Genomic DNA, 16,347 nt, shown 5'->3' with positions numbered 1-16,347 from the left:
TCTTTCATTTGCATAACAACCTGTGTCATGGACCAGAACTTCTAAGACCAGAGGCCACAGAGTTCTTAATATGGAGATCACAGGAATTTGGCAATCAAACTGCTGCTAAAATTTCTTTTGAACGTAATCTGGCTGGACTTTGAGGGCATAAACAGTCATATAACCACTGCATAATTCTGTAAGAAGAAATACATTCTGTGGCAACATATTACTGAATACCAACTGTATAATTTTACAAGAAGAAATAAGTAGCCAACTATTTTGAAGTATCATCCTTGTTTTGTAAATTACCAGGGACCTAACAGTTGCTTTTGGCTCTTCCTACCTCTAGGAGAGGAAGTTTGGGGAAGGCCATCAGTTGGACTGGAATATTTACCCAGAGATGCTAAGCTGTCCCTGAGGAATACAAACATTCCCAGCTCTTGCCAATGTTTCTAGTGATGATTAACTCATGTTGTCAGAACTGGGTCCCACCTAATTCGGATCATGGGAAGATGAGAGTTTCTCACAGCTAGAGAGATAACGAGAAGACTCAGGTAGACAAATGTAGAATAAAGAGAATAAATATAACTTTCGATGAGCCCTGAAACATTCAAGAGTAGTTTTACTTACACTATTGGAAGCAAAACCAAACCCCCTTTCTTGTATTTGTAGGCACTGAATTTTGAGGCACGTTTTCTAAATCAAAACCACCTGTGAAGTGGAAGCAAGTTCATTTTTTTCTACCTCTATGTGTTTCCCTGTGACTAAATTGTACAAGCTGGGGTTTGTGGGTTTTTCTTTTTTTTTTTTTGGAAAATTTCAAAAAGTTCTGTAATGTTTTCCAGTTGTATAAAAGTGGGACAAGGTTTCCTCATTCTAAGCCTGCTTTCAGACACTCCAGGCAAATCTAATAATAGCTGGTTTTGTGACTTAAGACCACAAGGGACACAGGGGTGTGGTATCAGCAGCCACAGAGTGCAGGGAAGCCCAGAGGCAGGTTCTAAATGAGGCGGTTCATGATCTGGTCTCTGCCATTCACTGCCCTGGCAATATTACAAGAGATCCTTAACTTCAGGGGAAACATTTCAAGTGGTATATCAAAAGTCTTCAGGACTGGAAAAACAGCACAGTTCACATTCTTCATTGCATGCACCAGGGTGACTTTGCCATGGGCAAGACTACCCTTCCCATCCTAATATATAAACAAAATGAACAGTGGAACTGAAAGCTTAATTCCATGCCATGTCTGGTATGGCTGCAAGATGCTGAATTTACTACCTTAGAAATGTGTACCTTTAAATTAGTACAGAAGCTTACACCTACCTGGCATATGTTAGTTTGAAGGGTTCTTGTGCTAGATGTATCTGGTAACTCCTGCCCCCACCCACAGCTCCTGTTGAGTAGGCAGGGGGCTTTGTTACTCTGCCCCCAACTGCTGGCTGCTAACCGGCCCAGGGTGTGTCTGACCTGAGGGGACCCGGTCGTAGGCGGGCCAGCAGCCCAGGAATGATGTAGCAGGCTGAGGAAGGCAAGGGGAGCCAACCAGATGCTCTCCTGGGAAATCAGAATCCTGTGTACAGGGAGATTACTGCCAGATGGCCACCCGCTTTAGAGCAAAAAGGTCATTTGAGTGATGGAGTCTGGGCAACTGGGGGCCAGATAACAAGTTCTGAGGAAGCTGGTTACCAGTTTTGGTGGGTGGGATGGGAAAAGAACAAAGTAAGGGCTAAAGAAGACGGGAAGACTCACAGACAGTCGGTAGTAAGTGGGATCCAAGAGCGTGACTACAGCCAACACAGCCACTGCAAGCATGATACACGCACACAGAGAAAGAAAAAAAGGGGAGTAGAAGGAGAATGAGTGGAAAGAGGAGAGAGAAGAGAGTGAGAAAAGCAAGCAGAGATACACAGGAAGAAAAAACTAGGGCCTGGAGTGCTCTGGTTCGGATCCCACTCACAGCCATTCCCTATCCTAAGTTCCTCAGGTCCCTCTGGATCCTTATAATAAACACAGCTCTTCCCAGACCCCATCTCATAATTTTATTTGACTTACTCTGGGTAGATTTCACTCATCTAAAAGGAGGCCTCTCAGGACATTCTGCAGGCCTTGAAGCAGGAGGTGTGGGATGCAGGTGGGGACAAGCATCTCTCCTTTAAGCAAACGGAGGCATTTCGCCTAAAAAGCCAGTTGCCAGTTAGTGACGATGGGCTAAAGGCCCCTAGGCTATGTCTGTGGTGAGCTACAGGGCAGACCAGTAACTGGCCTATCTGGTTCCTGTCCTGGTGAAAAATATCCACTGCAGACAGACTCAAGATTAGGGTTCCCGGACTAAATGCTTGGGAAAGTAACAAGGCACTACATTACATATGTATTGCCATCAAATTCCAGAAAAGTCTGTGGCTTCTTGAAGCATAACAAGCGGGCAAGTTGGAGCAAATATAAAGAAGTATACGTAAAAATTAATAAAGTGTATGAACTTACTTTTAGGCATGGTAAAATCCCAAACTAGAGATTACTTTCAGAAAGGATTTACTAATTTCACAAATGCAAAAATCCCAACAGGTAGTTAGAGGGAACAAAATGTTTCAAGCATAACTTTAGCCTTTGACACTGTTGTGACAATTAGGTACTTCTACCTCAGGTCTCTTGTTACCACTTGTAGGAGTTCTCTTAGTGGAATCCTGGTGGAGGTGAACCACGCCACCTATTCCAGGTAAAGGTGCCCCCAAAGCCTCTCATACCAAACTGCTAGCCAAGTACCTACACCAGATTTGCACCTGTGGTTCTGTCCCTCTCAGGCTAACACACATCGAATTAGTCACAGTCCTGTATATTCTGCCTCCATAAGATTAAATTGGTATCCTTCTCTCTAGGGTGGAAGGTTCCATTCTTGCCATCAAGGTGCTCAAAGGATTCCCTTCTGTCTTCAGGAACACTCTTACCTTTTGTGTTTAAGATAACATGGTATTCAGGATTTTTAAAATTAAGGGTGTCCCAAGAACAGAAAACCAAACACTGCATGTTCTCACTCATAAGTGGGTGCTGAACAATGAGAACACATGGACACAGCGAGGGGAACATCACACACCAGGGCCTGTCGAGGGGTGAAGGGCTAGGGCAGGGCTAGGAGGGGTGGGGGGCTAGGGGAGGGAAAGCATTAGGAGAAATACCTGATGTAGATGACATGGGGATGGGTGCAGCAAACTACTAGGGCACATGTCTACCTATGTAACAAACCTGCATGTTCTGCACGTGTACCCCAGAACTTAAAAGTATAATAAAAAAAATTAAGGGTGTCCTTGTCTGCCTTTCCCCAACTAATGGAAAGGCTCAAAGTGGGGCGGGGCTTAGAAGTAAGAGACATTTCCCAGCATACACTCCCCTTCCCTTCCCTTCCTTCGGTCATCCAGGCATCCAGCCCCAGAGTGAAGGTGACACCATAGACCTTGGTGTCCCACTGATCTAAGAACTGGATCAAGGTCACTTCTCAGAAAGCTTTCTTTCTGCAACTTCAGAGACTAAGGTCAAAGAAAATTATCTGCTCCAAAAACTTTATCACCAAGAGATCTCTGGAGAAGCAGTCAAAAAGGGCTTACACCGAGCATCACATCTCGGCATGTAACCACCTTTGTCGTCCAAAGGTTCCAGCTGAGCAACCAGCAGCCTCCCTTAATGCTTTTATTTTCTAGTTTTAAATTTAAATTCCCATTAAGAACAACTGATCTAACTGATTAAAATTTAAATCTACCCAAGCTCATTTTGGGGGGAGGAGATGCAAGGGAAAAGGAGAGCACATGCTGGAGTCAATGAGCAGCTCTGTCTGTGTCTCCTCAGCTGTTGATGGTCCTAGCTGGAGGCAGGTACCTGTGCAGAACCAGTCATAAGATATTTAGACCTGGAAGAGAAAGCTTTGGGAAAACGATTCAATCTAAGCAACACTCCTGTAAGTCTACAGCAGGGGGAGTGGTAGAATGCAGAACCAGAGGATCAGAAGCTTTCCCCAACTTATTTTAAAACATTTTTAAATGGATACATAATTGTATGTGTTTGTGGGGTGTATGTGGTATTTCAGTACATGTATACTACAGGTAATGATCAAATCAGGGTATTTAGTGTATTCATCACCTCAAACGTTTATCATTTCTTTGTGCTGGAAACATACCAAGTTCTTTCTTCTAGTTAATCTGAAATACACAATACACTATTGATAACTACAGTCACCTTGGTCTGCTATAGAACACTAAAACTTATTCCTTCTACCTGTATGTTTGTACCCACTAACTTACTACTCTTCATTCCCACCTACCCTCTTCCCCAGCCTCTGGTATCTATCATTCTACTTTCCACCTCTATGAGGACCACTTTTTTAGCTCTCGCTTATGAGTGAGAACATTTGACATCCTTCTGTGTCTGACTTATTTCACTTAACATAATGATCCCCAGCTCCATCCATGTTGCTGCAAATGACAGACTGCCTTGTTTTTAAATGGCAGAATTGTATTCCATTGTGTATGTGCACATTTTCTTTATCCATTCATCTGCCGATGGACACTTAGGCCGATTCTGTACCTTGGCTATTGTAAACAGTGTTGTAATAAACATGGGGTGCAGATATCTCTTTGATCTCCAACTTCCTTTTTAACTGGTAAATTAGGGTACAGAAATGTTCTTTGGTGAATGGCAGTATCCTCCCCAGTAACACCTCTGCTCCCCACTGCAGACACACGTGTTTCTCCTGGAATTCATTTCCCCTCATTCATGCAGCACCTTATGACCTGTCATTTAAAAAATTCTGCAGGTCAGCGTGAAGTTGGCTCCTCCAGTGGTGAACATCTGAGAGTCTTAGGCAGTAGTACTCCTCCCTGGGAAGTGCTGTCAATCCCTCTCCAGAATGACAAAACCAGGCTGCAGAGGCAAGTGTGTGCCCCACCTCATGTAGGCCAGAGAAAAATTTAAGTCCTACAGAAGGCCTAACAGGACGGAGCGGTAAGGTCTCGGCCCACAGCTCAGGTCATGCCTAAGCCCAGCTGCCACGCTTGCCCTTCCCAGGGTTCCAACAGTCAGCCAATCCCTGCTACGGCCTAAACTAGGAAGTCAGGCTTCCATCATTGACAGCAGTTAGAGCCCTGGCAAGTACACTTGTGATTGGATGCTTGATTCTGGCCACCGTGGAACTTCAATCATTTTTAAAGTATACGTCGAGCATCCCTAACCCAAGAATCCAAAATGCTCCAAAATCCAAACTGCTGAGCACTGGAGCATTTTGAATTTCAGATTTTCAGGAACAGGGATGTTCAACCAGTTAAGTATTTGCAAATATCCCCAAATCTTAAAAAATCCAAAATCAAAAACACTTCTGGTCGCAAGCATTTTAGGTAAAAGATACTCAGCCTGTAGCACCTTCCCCTCTTTCCCCACAAATACAGAAATTGGCCCGTTACATGGTTTTACAAATATACAATAATGAACCATATTTTTTATTTAAGAAACACAAGGCCATAGAGTATGCCTGGACCAGAACCAGCCAGGAGAGTCCTTTACTCTTACTGTAACGTAACTCCTAGACAGGCTGAGGCTGGGGCTGCCAACTGCACAGAATGAAGATGCTGTAAACCTCCCTCCACTACAGGTCGCCTCCATTTGCTTTGCCTGCTCCCTCCTGCGTGAAGTACTGTCGTAACGTCTGGGCTGGGCTCCTTGTCTGAACAGTGGCACGCCCCTTAGGAGTGCTTTCAGATTCCCCCTGCTCTTCTCTTTTCCAGTCAGTGCTCACACAAGTCAGGCTACCCTCCTGCTGCCAGAAGGGGAATAAGCTGTATCATGGGATGGGGTGGTGGGGCCCTCCTTTCTAAATAGCATCGCAGAACTAGAGGGACTTTAGAACCGAGGTTGATGGCAAACAGGACACAGGAAGGAGCAGGGCAAATAAAACCCACCTCCTTTCTCTCTTCGAGACTATTCCAAGGTAGACCTCCTCTTTTGTAGGGCTTTGGGGAAAGTCTAGGCAGCCCAATATGCTACTGTGTCTGTGTGTCCCCCCAGCATGGTCAGTCGCACCATCTGTTACCCTGAACTTCCCTTTTCCTTCATCCTTGCTGCCCTGGGTTTGCAACTCCCTCTGCAGCAAAATATTGGTACTTTGGTCTTTGTCTCAGTCCCTGCTTTCTAGAAGCTGTGGGCTAAGGCATTGTCTGCAGGCTCTCACCCCTTCAACCCATCCTCCTCACTGTCACTAGTTTCTAAAACCCAAGTTTTGTTCCCCTACATAAAGGGCTTCCCAGTGCTACACGCAAGGCCCTTCACACTCTGGGCTTCTGCCAAGCTCTCCAGCTTTAACCCCAACTATTCCCTCTGCTACTTGCTTAAGGTTTCTACCTACACTCAACTTATCCCTCATTCCCAAACCTCTCCTGTTCTCTCACACCTAGCCTGCCACTGCCAATGCCCCAAAGACCCTTCCTTCCTCTCTCCTTTTCTTCTAGATGGCCTCCTGCCTCCCCTTCTTTTACAACCAGGCAGTCCTAGATCCACCCAGATGAAGGTCACTGCTGTCTCCTCTGTGCCTTGACCATCTTCCTGCTTGGGTTCCAATGTCGCTAGATGTTCCCAGATGGCTGGAAGTATGAACTTCTCCAGGGCACAACTAGGCTCAGCACAGGCCTGGCACAGGGTGACCGCTCAGCAAATACATACTGGCTGAGTGAGAAACACGAAGACGGTGGGAACACAAACCACAAAGCACTTAGGGACTTGTGGGAAACACGGATCTCAGGCACGGTGCATTCCTTCACTTTTCACCTGCTCCCAGCAAATGAACTTAAAGTCCACGGTTACCTAAGTGTGTATTCTAATCAAAAACAAAATAAAGAGAGAGTTGCAACCCTGAAAAGGTATATTTTATGGTTGATTCATCCTCCTTTTTATACAGCTCCTCGGTACCACGTTCACTTAGGAATTGCAAGGTAAATAAAAAATAAAACGAAAGGAGAGACGAAAAGAAACTACCTCATCTGCTCCTGAAGTCTAAAATTCAAAAAAGATGAAAAATCCTTTTTTCCAAGATGAGAGGTAAGTTATAAAATGAAAATCTCTGTGAATTTCAGCAGTGTAGCAGAACTAATTTACATTTCAGAACCATTAAAAGTCTGTGCAGTCCTTGGCTCCTTAAGGTCAAGGAATATACATATATGGAGGTGGTCCTTGCCGTGTGAGGCTCCGAAAGACCCTGGGAATCTAAGAATCTCAAAGCCTGTTCAACTCTTCTCTTCCTTCCCAAACCCATGCCTCTCTAGGAGAAAAGATGATTGCAGTGGTGCGGTCAGGGGAACCTTGCTGTCTTGTTTCCAGCCCAGTCTGTGGTCTACCTATAGGCCCACGGACACTAAACAGAAGGGAGTCTGCTTTCTTTCATGTACTGGCCCCTACACGTAGTCTTGGTTTGAGCTCATCTGACATAAATTACAATTTATCTTGGGCAATGGGTCTCAAGTATGATACTGAGTGGCTCTAGAACTTGCTTACCTCGGGGAACAAGTGGGAGGAAAGAACAGCCACAAGCACTTTACTCATTATTCTCTACTGTCCAAGAAGGAGAGAATTTTGGTTTCTGGTCCAAAGACAGACACAGGGAGATTTCTGAGGCTAAATGGGTGGTACAGACAGAGCAATTGGTCCTGTATTTGCAACCTGATGGCCAATGTCTCATCTATAAATAGGAAGTAATACCACTTCATGGTTCTTTTAGACATCTATTACATGTGCAGTGCTGGGCCAGCAGTGGGAATAAAATGCATGTAAAATATGTTTAACATGTACCTTTGCTTTTAAAAATAAGGTGCTAATACTGCTCCAAAGCCATAAAATGGGGGAAGCTAGACATGAGAGTCCTGAGCTGGCTAGCACCTTCACACCACTGCCCACGTGGAACCAATGCTTATGCCCACTCTACCTCTCTCAGTGTGAACTGGGTAGTCAGTGTGGGTCCCTATTTTCCAGCACTTCTGTTTTTCTAGATTTTCTCTGCCTTAGCACAGAGCTTTCTGCTATTTAACGAACAGCCCTTAAAGGACCCTGGGGAACCACCAGCCCGTTTGTGAAAACAAGAAACCCTCTGACACAACCTCCTTTCTGCTTTAAGAAGGGCAGGAGGCCTTCAAATTGCAGAGCTGGTTTCTCTTTTCCTTAATGCAAATGCAGTCACTTAGGGATAATGATGTTCCTTCATCTACTCTGACTGACACAGTCCTTTTAAAGCAACAAAACCTACCAGCTATACTACCATGCAGAAAACAGGCTGAAAGGTTGAAAACACACCACCACAGGCCAAATGTGTCAGCAGACACCTCCAGAAGCTTTCTATTTTCCACCTGCCTGGGCAGTAACCACAGAAAACAGACTGTTTAGTGACAAAGGGAGCTGTCACAGTGGAAGGTTTTGCCTTGGCAAACTGAAATTCCATGTTTTATAGAATCCCTAAAGGGTCAGGAAATCATGGACTGAATATCCTTTCCTGAAAGGGAGGAGGAGATATCCAGATGAGCTTTGGCCAGATACTGTTTAAAGGAAAGGGAGAACTGTTTTCTATTATTACAGGGCCATCCTGTGAGAGTCTTCAGGGTTTTGGAACACTGCATGGTCACACTGGCAGTGGGTGTGATGGGGCTTCTCCTGACAATTAAACTGAGGCCCCCAAAGGCCAGGAACCAAACCACAGAAGCTAAGTACCACCCAATCACATCAGTAAAGAATAAATTAAAAATAATACCATACGAATTAATACTTTTAAATCACTTTAGTGCATTTCTTTATAACAAGAAGAGGAAAGAATTCTATCTATATATTGGTTTCACTTAGTAAGAAATAGTATTATATTTTGTGTTTTCCAGTGTTAAGTGTCGTGAATCTGTAAGAGATTCCATCAAAACAATACTCTTTGTATATTCATGTTAAAGGATAGTGTTAGCAGATGTTAATCGATCTGTATTCAGTTGATCAAGAAACTTTTTTTTTTTTTTTTTAAAGAGGGAGTCTTGCTCTGTTGCCAGGCTGGAGTGCAGTGGCGCAATCTCAGCTCACTGTGACCTCTGCCTCCCGGCTCAAGCTGTTCTCCTGCCTCAGTGAACAGCTGGTACTACAGGTGCACGCCACCACGCCCAGCTAATTTTTATATTTTTAGTAGAGACGAGGTTTCACCATGTTGGCCAGGATGGTCTTGATCTCTTGACCTCGTGATCCGCCCGCCTTGGCCTCCCAAAGTGCTGGGATTGCAGGTGTGAGCCACCGCACCCGGTCAACAATACTCTTCGTATATTCAATTTAAAAGATACTATTAGCAGATGTTAATCGATCTTTATTCAGTTGATCAAGAAACTTTTTAATTTCAAAAAGCTTTTTTTCATATGAAGCAAAATATAAAAATAAGAACACACACAGTGACTGGCAGAACACAATTTCTGCAGGCCAGGAGGAAAAGTACTTGCTTTCTTGTAATTTCCAAATTTTCTACTTGTAATTATCTTATAACCAAGGGAAAAGGACCTGTCTGCAAAATCACATTTGGCAGCTCCAATGGGCATGCCTCACATATAGTAATTATGCAGAAATGTGAAAGGTGGGATGAGTGGAGAAGGCCCAGTTTCACTGGGAAACCAGAAAGGGAAAATGGAGCGTGAGGCAGGGCCCGCTTCTATGGAATGGTGCACACCTTTATCTTTCATTCCAAGGGCTTTACATTCCTGCCAGTCTCTCAGTTAGGAATAAAAAGGGCAGCCTGAATTCAATGCACCACAGATAAGGAAGGAGTTTATACTCCACTCAATGTGCATGTGCTTCTTCCTGGATCCTTCCAAAGCAGCAGGTGGGGGCGGCAGGGGGGCGGTGCCAATCAGGCCAGCTCCATTAGTTTGATTTTGAATTACATAAAGCAGGAGACCAGGCCACCATGTTGTGGAGAAGCATGGCAGCAGAGTCAAGGGCTGCAACAGTTTCACTCAGTGCTTCATTTACTGTAAAATAATTTATCATATGATTCTATAGCAGTGCTTGGAGATGTTCCTCTCTTGGAAGCCCCAATAAATAATATAAGGCACCTCTCTGGAGACACTGGGACAGCCAAACAGACTCAGGCAGGTCACCATGCCTTCTGGTGCCATCCTACCTCTTGACTTCATGGTCTGCACAGGGGGATGACAGACTCCAAATAAGACATAATTTCATGTGCCAGGAAGCTCTCATTGTTATAATAATTATACGCAGGGTAAACAGCACTGCTTCAAAAAGACAAGACTTTTTAAAGATCCTTATGCTCGGTGGCTCTTAACAGCAGTCTCACAGAAGGGGTGGCATTCATTACTCAGAGTAGAGACGGGAGAATTGGTCTCTGTCTGTAAATAGCCTTTACACAGGCAGGCCAGCCCTCCCACACTGATCTGAGGTAATCCGGCCTTTTCTAGGGCCCTATACACATTTGTGTAAAATTTAGCAGGCAGTTTGGGGTCAAGAATGAAGTCATCTGGGTTTTTATTCCAGTTCTCTGACTAACTTCTTATGGGACTTCAGCAAGTTCCCAAGCTTCAGTTTTCTTATCTGTAAAATGAGGGAATAGTAAACCTGCCCTATTATCTCATGTGGGTGTTCACAGAAACAAATGAGATTTTAAAATTATTATGTGAAGGGTACATTCTCTCTCTTACACACTGACTCTCCCCAAGGCTCATGCATCTGAAAGAACTCTACTCAGCACTTAGTGATGGCTGAGAGAGTGCACACCACGGACCTCAGAGAATGCAATGCCTTCCTGAGATGTGGGATGGCATCCCTCACCAAAGGGCTTTCTGTCCTCAGTGCAAGGCCCACTGACCCAGGGGTGCCCCCTTCTGGGTGGGATGTCACAGGTTGGTTTCCACCATGCCATATCACTAAGGTGAAGTTCTAGTTTTAAGCGCTAGTTGTAGGGCTGTGCTTACTAAATTTCCTTACTGAAGCACTCAGCCCCGTGCCATATGCATTAATACTCATGCTTCACGATGACGGATATATCCACTGGTAATAATGTACATAATCTCTCACCTCAGAATACGAGTGTCAGCGCGCTGCTGTTGTAGGCTGGGACCAGACATATGACAAATCAGGCCATTTAAAACATAAGATTCTCTTGGGCTTCTTCCCCTGCTCCCACCAAGCTAAGAACAAACTTCTAAATTCCAGGCACCTCTCTTTGTTTGTGAGGTACATAGACTGAGATTCTGATTCAGGTATGGCAGTGTAAGATCCCTTTAAAAGACAGCTGACCACCAGGCTTTAAATGAAGACCTCATTTTTAAGACAAAAGCTAAAAATACCCTCTCCAACCCTCTCCTCAAAATAAATCACATGCCTCTCGAAATTTCTTCACCTCATTCTTGATTTCTTGAAAACATGAAGATAGTAAAAGTGATCAGACTAATTAGAGTACCTTTGAATCTAAAATGCTGCAAATAAATATTCGAAAGGAAAAGCAGCTAAAGTGTCTAATTTGCAAGCAGCAGTTTGAAAACAGAAACAATTAAAATACACCAACAAAGCAAAGCTGAGGTCTCATACTTGTCAATGGTTTTGGAAAATCTCTCACTTTCTACGTCCTCCCCCTGCCCTCCCATTTCTCAGGCAGCTTGTGAGTGCTGAAGCTCTGCCCTGTTACCAATGACAATGTGACACACCCTACAGGAAGGTACGAGAAAAATGGGGAAGGACCCAGAGCCAGGGAATCAGGAGTTTGAACTTTGACATCTCCCTTTGCTGGCTATGTGCCCTCGGGAAGTGGTTTCACCCACCTGCACCCAGACTCTTCAGGTAATAACCACCCTCCCTCCTGGAGCGGTCCAAAAGATGACATGAGATAATGTGGTTAAGTGACTCCAACTACACAGAATTCTCCTCATGAGTTCTCAACCTTGTGGTTCTATTCTAGCCAAGCCTTTCTTCTCCATCCCATGTCCAGGGTTGTCACTGACCAATTATTTGTGTCCCCCAAAATTCATATCCCCGCTGTTGAAATGCTTAATCCCACTGTGATGGTATTAGGAGGTAGGGCCTGTGGGAGATACTGAGATCACAAGAGTGAAGTTCTCATGGATAGGAATAGTGCCCTTTTAAGAAGAGAACAGAGATCTAGCTCACTCTTTCCACCAGGTGAGGATAAGAGACATTGGCTGTCTGTAACCGGGAAGAGGCCCCTCATCAGAACCCAACCATACTGGCATCCTGATCTCAGACTTTCAGCCTCTAGAACTGTAAGAAATAAATTTGTTACTAATAAGTCACCCAGTCTACAGTACTGTATCACAGCAGCCCAAACAGATTCAGCCAAAGCTCACTAACTGTAGTTTCCAGTCTGTTCAAGAGACTCTCTCCTGCTTAGAAATGCCATCCTGCCATTTACCACCCGAGGTTAAGACCCCCTTTGAAGAACTCCAAGTGGTAGTCTCTTTGGGGTGCTTTCCTCAAGCAGACCGCTAACAACACTACCTACCTCCTCAACTCTCTCAGCACTCAACCCCTATCCCCAGCTATTGGAGCCCGAATCCTCTACATATTGCTGTCTCCCACCTGGTTAAACACTGCTTGAGAGTTCAATACATCCCCCTCCTCCTAATTGATTCCAGGCTTCAGTGGGGCAAGGACCTCATCAGATCGTCTAGATCATTAGTCTTTGGTTATTCGTCTAGATCAACAGCATCTGAAGTTGCTCTACTGACACATGGTAAAAGAAATAGGAGTCCAAGAAATGAAGACCTTTAGAGTCTGAAATAGGAAAAAAAGAGGCAAAAGTCTGAGAGTCGGCATAAAAGATGCTAAAGAAGTGACACTTATCCAGTAAAAAAAAAAAACATACAGAGGGGTAGAAAATGGCCCACTTCAGTAGAGATCTGGGCCCAAATAACTTGCTATTTTAAAGGAACTCTGCAGCAACTATTTTTAGCAAAAATCAGTGACCATTATATTTCACTTAGATTTGGAGGCAGGTGGGTTAGGGGATGTGTTTTCAGACAGAACATATCACGTGACTTAAATCTGTGTTTGTTGAGACAGACTCCTTCATGAAAATAATAGTAGACACAGGACAAGGTTAAAATCTTTTTGAGAAGTCCTGCATTGAAAAGGGTTATGGTGTCCTGCCATGTGATTTGAATACAATTTAATTTTTGAAAACAAAGGAAACATGTATTGAAATAAAAATAATTCCTTTCTGTATTTTCTGATGTAAAGTAACTGAAGTTGGATCTTGCCTGTGGTGTTTGGTTTGGTTGGAGGGTAGCACTGTTTTGCTGGCACCTCAAACAGTGCCTGATCTAAAAAGTGAACCTCAAAGTAGGACGCACAAGATGATCCACAGGGATGCAAGAAAAAAGTATGAATGTGTTTCTTTACGGTGAAATATCTGTATACTGTACCATTATTCCACTACTCTCCATTTTTTATCAATAAATTAGTATCCATAGATTAAGAGGTCAAACTCAGTATTTTTTCACTGACATGGTTGCAAACAATAAAAACAATCTGAAGACACAGTGGCAGTCTGAAGCATGGAAAGAAAGGCTTGCAAAAAACTGCACGAAAAATTGGGAAAAACTGATGAAACCACACTGACACCCTGCCTGTCCTAGCTATCTGCGTTCTCAGTTTGGAAAGAATAATTGTAAAAGGAGACTATTTTCTGAATTCCAGCAGAATGTGAGAGAGGGAAAGTGAACACGTTCATTAAAAAGTTCACAAGAGGCGGCATTTGGTCTCCTGCGTCCTTAACAGAACTTCTGAACTCAGGACCACATAGCTTCTCTCCAAAGGAGTTACCTAACACTCGCTTAGGCAAAAATACAAGTACTCCAAATTTATGATGAGACCAGCTTGCCACATAACCTATATTAGTTTTGATTCCAAATGTATTCAGGTCACCTTCACACACCATTAACTCAGTTATCCACCAAGCCATTAGACACCATATAAGCATGACTACAGGCCTCAGGGGCTCCAAGGAAAAATTAATCACCAGGGAACCTATCTAGCTGGTTGGTCTGATAGTTCAGCTGGGAAAGCATATGGAGTAGCGCAGAGGCTGAGGCTAAACTCCACCTAGAAAAATTAAAGTGAGAAAGAGCCTTCCTTTAAAAAAGGAGCAAATCTGGAAAAGACAGAGGGTGCTAGCTTAGTGCAGATGTTGTCTGGTCTGTTTCCCGAGATGACTTTTCAGAGATCCCCAAGCTTAGTCTTTATAGGCTATATTTATTAGTCAATACAGCATTACAGGTCAACATAGAATGCAGTGCACTGGAAAACAAATATATTAAAATTAAGTGAGTTCATAAGGACACTTGATTAAAGTATTACCAGCAAGTACTAATGAACTAATGGGTCTAGGCAATTATTCCTAACGGCCGCTAACATGAAGAAAAAGGCAAGATAACCAGATGTTATATGCCTTCTGATGCCAATACCCCAAAACCCCCTATGAAGCAGCCCTGCAAAAATCAAACCTGGGCTGGGCATGGTGGCTCATACCTGTAATCCCAGCACTTTGGGAGGCCAAGGTGGGCAGATCACTTGAGGTCAGGAGTTTGAGACCAGCCTGGTCAACATGGTGAAACTCTGTCTCTACTGAAAATACAAAAATTAGCCAGGCACGGTGGTGTGCACCTGTAATTCCAGATACTCAGGAGACTGAGGCAGGAGAATTGCTTGAACCGGGAGGTGGAGGTTGCATTAAGCCAAGATTGCACCACTGCACTCCAGCTTGGGTAACAGAGTGAGACTCCATCTCAAAAAAACAAACAAACAAACAAACCCCTGAAAGTGACCAGACTGCTGTATCTACCAACTTCAGAAAATATACTGGAGAAGAAAGGCCGCAGGTGTGCAATTAGTAAGATTTAGACTGTGGACAAAAATTTACAGGATAAATAACCTGGTTTAACAAATAAGCTCCCATTAGAGACTTAAAGAACATACACAATCATAATATATGGATCTTATTTCTATCTTTCTTTAAATAAAATGAAAAAATTGAGACAATCTAAGAAATCAGAACCCTGTCTATTTTAATATGAAAAATTTACTGTTAAATATTTTTAGGTATAATAATAGCAGTGGTTTTTTTTTTAAGATCTTCATATTTTAGAGATACACACTATACTGAAGTACTCTAATTATAAAAGAATAAGTGGTCTTAAATTTGCTTCACAATATTCTGGGGGTGGAGGCAAAAGAATAAACATGACGAATTGTTAACTTGATAATTGGTGATGCTAGGTGAGAGGTACATGGGGGCTCATTATACAATTCTTTTATTAGAAATGTTTCTTGGCAAAATTTACAGGAAAAGAGTCACCATAGTTTATTCTGAGAAAAGCTTTCAAACACTCAAAGTGGAAAGAAAGAACCCTTTCTTTTTCATTGTCCTTGACTTTCTGGAGAGAGGTGGCAACTTCTGAGCTTTAGGCACCTTCCATGTTAGTTCTGTGCCTCCCTTATACTCATCTTTTGTGTATCCTTCTAAAATCCAAGGCTCTGATCCCCGTGAATTTTAGCTGAACATTTTGGAGTATCCTAACTTCTCATTATTGGAATAGCTGTCATTGAAGAAATACGTGTGGAAAGTATACCGATTTTTAAAAAATCACCTGATAAGTCACTTTCCATTGGAGGTCTCCATGCGTAGTCTTCTGTTCAGAGGCAAACTCCCAGCACTGGACTTTGGAGCTCTTGAGTACACATTTGAATACTCAATAATCTGTGGCTATGAATGGACAGCTTTCTCTCAATATTCCTTTGAGAGAAACAACTTTCTCTCAATATTCCTTTCACCAAACAACTCTTTTGTGCTGTTCAGAACCAAGACATTAGGATGACAACAATTCTTCCCCTTTTCTCCAAGCATGTGGCGAGGGCTTGCGAGGTGTTTTATTACCAGCTGCAGGAACTTCTAGCAGAAATGGCTTAGCCATGTTAGTGGGCATGGTGCTTCCTTGTGTGCTCAGCTCTGTAGGAAGACTTTACATGCCTCATTCCAACTAATCCTTACAACCGTCTTAGGTAGAAGAGACTGCTGTTTCCACTTTATAGACAGACAAACTCAGGTCCAGAAGCTTGCCTAAGACCTAAGTTAGTTGACAGAACCAGGAATGGAACATAGCTCTTAACCAACACTCTATGACATCTAGTTTTTATGCTGGTTTGGTAAAGAAAATATATCCTACATATATTTTATCTGGCCAAGTGGTATCTTGTGTATTCTTAGTGTGTTAATACTTTGTTATTTTCTATTTTAATCTTCACTCCAACTTTTGCTTATTAAGATATCCCACATATACACATTTCCTTAGCATACAGCAC

At 43.2% G+C, this 16,347-nt stretch overlaps 1 protein-coding gene across 9 annotated transcripts in view; it reads right to left on the bottom strand.

Moving 5' to 3' along the window:
• Positions 1-16,347, bottom strand: part of MGAT5 (alpha-1,6-mannosylglycoprotein 6-beta-N-acetylglucosaminyltransferase) — a 325,037-nt gene that overhangs the window by 51,016 nt on the left and 257,674 nt on the right. The window lies entirely within an intron of this gene.

This window comes from Saimiri boliviensis, chromosome 5, assembly GCF_048565385.1.
Source record: "Saimiri boliviensis isolate mSaiBol1 chromosome 5, mSaiBol1.pri, whole genome shotgun sequence".
NCBI lineage: Eukaryota > Metazoa > Chordata > Mammalia > Primates > Cebidae > Saimiri > Saimiri boliviensis.
This window is presented reverse-complemented; position numbering and strand designations above follow the sequence as displayed.